The sequence below is a fragment of the Protopterus annectens genome, chromosome 1.part1 (genome assembly GCF_019279795.1).
Source record: "Protopterus annectens isolate FY-2018-M chromosome 1.part1, PAN1.0, whole genome shotgun sequence".
In the NCBI taxonomy this organism is placed as follows: domain Eukaryota; kingdom Metazoa; phylum Chordata; order Ceratodontiformes; family Protopteridae; genus Protopterus; species Protopterus annectens.
In genome coordinates this window covers 750,936,272-750,942,271 of record NC_056726.1, presented here as the reverse complement: position 1 = coordinate 750,942,271, position 6,000 = coordinate 750,936,272, and positions in this window count along the sequence as shown.

Genomic DNA, 6,000 nt, shown 5'->3' with positions numbered 1-6,000 from the left:
CTCTGGAGTCTGGTGAAATGTGCCAGGTAGTTCAAAGACCAAATAGCAAAGGTCGATGAAGCAAAAACTCGCTTCCCCAGTCTGTCCAGTGCTCGGGACTCCCTGTTAGGCAGGCGAAGAGCATGGCTCTCCTCAGCGAGCTCTTTCTTGGTGACTGCCGCCACCACCATAACATCTACCGGTAGACCTTTTGACCAATGAGGATGCTCTTCAGGGGGAGAGAGAGGATCTTGTCTGTTCTCTTGGGGATTGCTTCAACAGCATCAGGGTTCTTCCAGGCACACTGCACCACAAACTGAACCAACTCGGCTGCAGGCAGGGTCACTCAGGAGGTAGATGGTCGAGCATGAAAGGCCTGCAGGAAAACAGATTCCTCCGAGGAAGGGTTTTTGGGCTTCCAAAAACTGCTCTGTTTCAAAATATCCAGGTGTTTGTGAAGGATACATCATCAGGGGGTGATCGTGGGGATCTTTCCCCTTCATCATAATCCTTTATCCTCAGTGATGGACTCCCCAGGGGAGTCCACGTGCTTCCTCTTGCATGATTTCTTCTTAGGAACCTGATCAGTGGGAACTTCTGAGGCACCCTGCAATAGGATCTCCTGTGGCTCCCATGCTCGATCCAGGACAGAGGCCTGTGACAGCTGCACCACAGGGGGAGGACATGGGGGTTCCAACGCTGAAGGCTTACGGAGGCAAGAGCCCTCTCCATTGGCTGGAAGGCAGGGCTGCCCAAAGAGGAATGGGAGCCTGGAACTGAGAAGGACATCCTCACACCCCTCTCCACTGAGCCCGCTCCTAGGAGTGGAGCCTCAAGCTGGATAGGTTACCGTCAGGGTTCCTGGGACCGTGGATGGCACAGTAGAAAAGGACGGCACCAATCTCAGAACCGAGGAGCCTGATAGTTCAATTCCAGGCTTGAGGAAGACTCGGTTCCAATGGAACTGAAGGTCAAAGGGTCGACTCCAGGGCCAAAGTGAGATCCACTATCGGCACCAAAGCCAAGGGTGTTGAGAGAGAGGTGTCAGTGTCGAGGGCTTCAGAACCTGCAAGGAGAACGAAGGAGGAGAGTAAGATGGAGACCATGAAGCAGAAAACCCAAGTCCTAGAAGGGATTGGGATTTAGAATCAGAAGAAACCCCCCCTAGCTGTCATGTCAGCAGCTGGTCCACAAGGCACACCACATTAAGTTCAGAGAGGCTCCTGGTGGATCTAGCGGATATCCCTGAAGGGGACTCTGGACACTCTAAAAAGGGACTGCAAGCCTGTCCTAAGAAAGGGTCTGCAGACAGGGAATATCGGGTCTGTTCTTGCACATCTAATGACACCACCATCTCCATTTTTAGATGATAGGGGCAGCAATGTCTATCTGAGTTATAGGAACCGTGGAAGGGCTTGGAGTCATAATTGAGGTTGATGTTAAAATTTTTGCATCAGTTACATTCGATACCATAGATGTTGTCGGCGCCGAGGGAGTTGTCATCAGTGCTATACACATAGATGGTACTGAAGACGGTGCTGTAGGTGAAGACTTCTATTCCGGTACAGAAAGCTTTGGAATTTTTGGTTTTGGTGATCTTTACTTCTCACCAGAGGGAGAGGAGGGAAAGGAATGTGACTCTTTTTCTCTTTCCTATGAGGGGGTGAACCCTCCAATATGGAGAGAGGCTCTGAGAAAGGCAATTTGAGAAGGCCCTTCAAAATCGATTTATTTTTATGCTCATTCAAGGTATGTGAGCTAAACCCCAGACAGAAGGAGCAAGGGGGTTGTATCGAGGGATGAGGTACTCCCAAACAGTAAACACAATCATCATGAAAGTCACTATTAGGCATTTTCCTCCCACACTTCAGGCATTGTCTGAAGCCTAAAGTGCCCTTTTTATCATACGTGTTAATGCCAACAAGACAATACAATACGAGAAAACAACAGATTACCACAACTAAGCACACAGCTACAACTAGTTAGGAAGCACAGAAAAAATACCAACAATGGTATAAAAGAATTACCACAGTGGGTAGAGAGAGGGAAGTGTACCAGCGATGGTAGAAAGATTAGCAACAGGTAATTGACAGAAAATGTGGAAAGATGACTTAGTCATACACAGGTACAGGAAAGTACAGGTGAAGCAAAATAACACACTATCTGAAAAACACAACTATTTAGAAATATCAAAAATATCCAAAAATATCAAAGACTTAGCTGAGAGCTGGCTTGAATGCGGCTTTACGGCAATGCGGCAAACGAGATCTGAGGTAACAGAGAGACAGGGATTATGGGTAATTCTTAGCTCGAGAGTTTTTGGCTGGTGCGAGCTTTGGTATAAGGCCAACTAGGTTCCGAGGGCACGGAACCGAACCCATCGGTGATGAATGGAATTAAAATTAACAACATCAGATTATGTATTTATGGAATTTGAGGCAGGTTTGTTTAACTCATACAATAAATGCTTATATTTCTTTTGACTGTAATGTTTTATCATCTTACAAAAAAAGATTTAAATAAGTGTGGGTGTGTGCATGTGTGTCCGCATGGGTGCATTACACATTTTCACTAAAAAAAATATTTTGGAAGCTATGCAGCAACAGTTGAAGATTTTTGTTTGTGTGAGGCCTTCTGACTTTAGAAATAAGGTGGCTCATCTTTATCCAGCCTTACAAAACCCAGGTATTTGATACAAATTAGATCTATGTTCAGAATACAACTATCTATCAAAATCTGTTTGCTGATATCACATCCGCTAAAATGAATTGGTGTTAAAAGAAAGTACAGCTGTGTACACTTACCACAAATGTAGATGTTTGAGTGTATTCACTGTTGCAGTCATTACATTTGGGTAATCTGCTGGCAGGTTGCCCTCAGTCCGTCTGATTAACAAAGTCTTGGGTCCTGCGTCGGATGCTGTCCCTTCTTCCATGATGTCAGGTTGTCAGGGGTATAAAACATGCAGCTGATGCCATTACATCAGTTTTTCTTGCCCCAGATGTCAGGTGCCCCCCCCCAAAAGGGGAGCAAAATATATATAAATAATTTAAAACACAAAAATATACCTCCAACCAAAGCAAATACACCAAAAAGGCTTTTAAGTGTAGTAAAAGAAAGGAGGCATAGTAAGAGAAAAAAACAGGGGGCTGGAGGGAGGGTAACCAGGACTGCAACAGTGAATACACTCGAACATCTACATTTATGGTAAGTGTACACAACTGTACTATGTTCATCGTGTTTCACTGTTGCAGTCATTAAATTTGGGTAGATTCCCAAAGCTAAGGTTGGGAGGATGGATTTATACAGCATTAGGACTGGCTATAAGGCCCGGCAAAACAGCAGTGGTAAAGCCAACTCTGGATTTAGAAAAAATTGGTAAATGATAGTGCTTGGTGAAAATATGAACTGAACTCCAGGTAGCAGCTTCTAGAATATCCCTGTTAGGAACACCTCTGAGAAAGGCTGCAGAAGTAGATGCAGCCCTGGTGGAATGGGATCTGATCCCCTGGGGGATAGGTTTTCCATGGTGCTTATAGCAGAAATGAATACAATGGCTTATCCATTTGGAAATGGTTTGCTTTGAGATAGCCTTTCCCTCTGCCCCTGCAGCAAATGCTACCAGCAGTTGTTCAGATCTTATTTTGAGATTTAGTCCTGTTCAAGTAAAATCTAAGTTGTCTGTGTACATCCAATGAATGCAGAATTCGCTCTCCCTTGTTCTGTGGATTGGGAAAGAAGGTTGGCAAATGAATGGACTGATTAAGAGCCACACTGGATACCACCTTGGGCATGAAGGATGGATTGGTCCTGAGTGACACCCTGTCCGTATGAAAGATGATGAAGGGCTCCACTGCCATAAGGGCCTGTAATTCAGAAATACTTCTAGCTGAAGTGATTGCTAAAAGGAAGGATGTTTTCCAGGAAATAAATTTTAAGTCTGCAGTAGCAGCTGGCTCGAAAGGAGGTAGAGTGAGTTTCTCCAGTACAAAGTTAAGGTCCCAGGCAGGGGTTGGAGCTTTCCTGGGTGGTCTCAAGTTTTTAGCCCCTCTGAGATACTGCTTTAGCAGAGGATGAGAGAAGGTGGGGGTTCTGTGTTGTAATGAGGTGAAATGGCTGAGGCATGGATTTTTATGGAAGAAAAGACAGACCCTTATGAAGCATCTCAGTTAAGTATTGTAAAATCTGAGGTAAATTGGGCACTGCTGTGCTCATCCCTTGAGATTGATTCCAGGCAAAGAATCTTTTCCATTTGTCAGCATAAGATTTTCTTGTACTAGGTCTTCTCGCCTCCAAAATTACATCCATCACAGGTTTGCTGAGGGATGCTAAGGGGGAATTTAAGTGATTAGCCAAGCTGCAAGATTCAACATTTGGAGCTGAGGGTGCAGAATTTGGTTGTTCTGCTGAGACAGTAAGGAAGGTGTCTGAGGCAGATGACATGGAGGAATTTGTGATAGACTGAATTGGAGTGGGTACCAGTGTTAGCGAGGCCAGTCTAGAGCAATCAAAATCATTTTTGGTTTGTCCTGTTTGACTTATAATAGAACTTTGGAGAGCAAAGGCAGAGGGGGAAAGGCATAGACTGATAGATTTTCCCAGCTGAAGGACAGAGCATCCACTTTCCAGGCTTTTTTGTGAGGAGTTCTTGTGCAAAATTTGTCCAACTGGTAGTTGGGGTGAGGCAAAAAGATCTATGTCTGGGCTCCCCCAATTGCATGTCAACATGTTGAAAATCCGTGGTTCCAGTTTGCATTCATGTGGGTCCATGAGATTTCTGCTTAGTTCATCTGCCAAAACATTCTGGTTTCCTGGCAGGAATTGAACTTTTAGTTGTACTTGATAGCTCAAGGCTGTGTTCCACAATGCCCTGGCTAGTCTGCAGAGGGGGTAGGAATGTGTACCCCCTTGCTTGTTTATGTACCACATAACTGTGGTGTTGTCCGTCTTTATCATTAGCTGTCCTGGATGAAGATAGTCCTTGAAGGCTGTCAGTGCATTCTGTACAACTAACATTTTTTTTTGATTGATATGAAGGTGCATTTGATTTGGGCTCCATTTGCCCTGAATGCATTTCCCTGCCAGATGAGCCCCCCCCTGTGTATAGTCTGATGCATCTATAGTTAAGGTTTAGGTGGCAGGGGGTGGTGAGAATGGCAGTCCCTTGTTTTGGTGGCAGGCCTCTGCCCACCATAGGAATTCTAGTTTCAGGCAAGGTATGATAGGAATCATTGTTTCCAGGCTGTGACAATGTTGACTCCATAAAAATTTTAAGTACCACTGAAGTTTCCTCATATGCAGTCTTGCATTTGGAATTGGAAGAATGCAGGAGGCCATGAACCCCAAGGCTTGCAGTATTTATCTTGCAGATAGCAGGGATTTTGTGGCCACCTGTTTGAAGTAAGTCACCAATTGAATTTGCTTTTCTGGCATAAGGAAAGCCATCTGGGCAGTTGTATTCAAGCTTGCACCCAGGAATGTAATTTTTTGTGAGGGTACTAGTTGTGATATCTTTTCATTTATGGTGTACCCTAGACAAGTTAGAACCCTTTTTACAAACGCCAGATGTTTTAGAAGAATGGACTTGTTTTCTGCCTGAATTAGACAATAGTCCAGGTATGGATATATTTGAATATTTCTTTGCCTGCAAAATGCAATTACTGGAGCCAGGCACTTTGTAAATACCCTGGGCGCAGTAGATAAGCCAAAGGGTAGTGCAGAGAAAGTACAGTTGTGTACACTTACCATAAATGTAGATGTTTGAGTGTATTCACTGTTGCAGTCATTACACTTGGGTTATCCTGCTGGCAAGCTACCCTCAGTCAGCCTGAATTCCAAAGTCTAGGTCCGGCGTCGGTTACTGTCACCTTTTCCCTGACGTCAGTGCACCAGGGGTATAAAAGATGCAGCCGACACCATTTTCTTCAGTTTTTCTTGCCCCAGATGTCAGGTGTCCCCCAAAGGGTAGGCTAAAAATATGCCAAAAAAACATGCATGCACCAAAATATATATAATACCTTC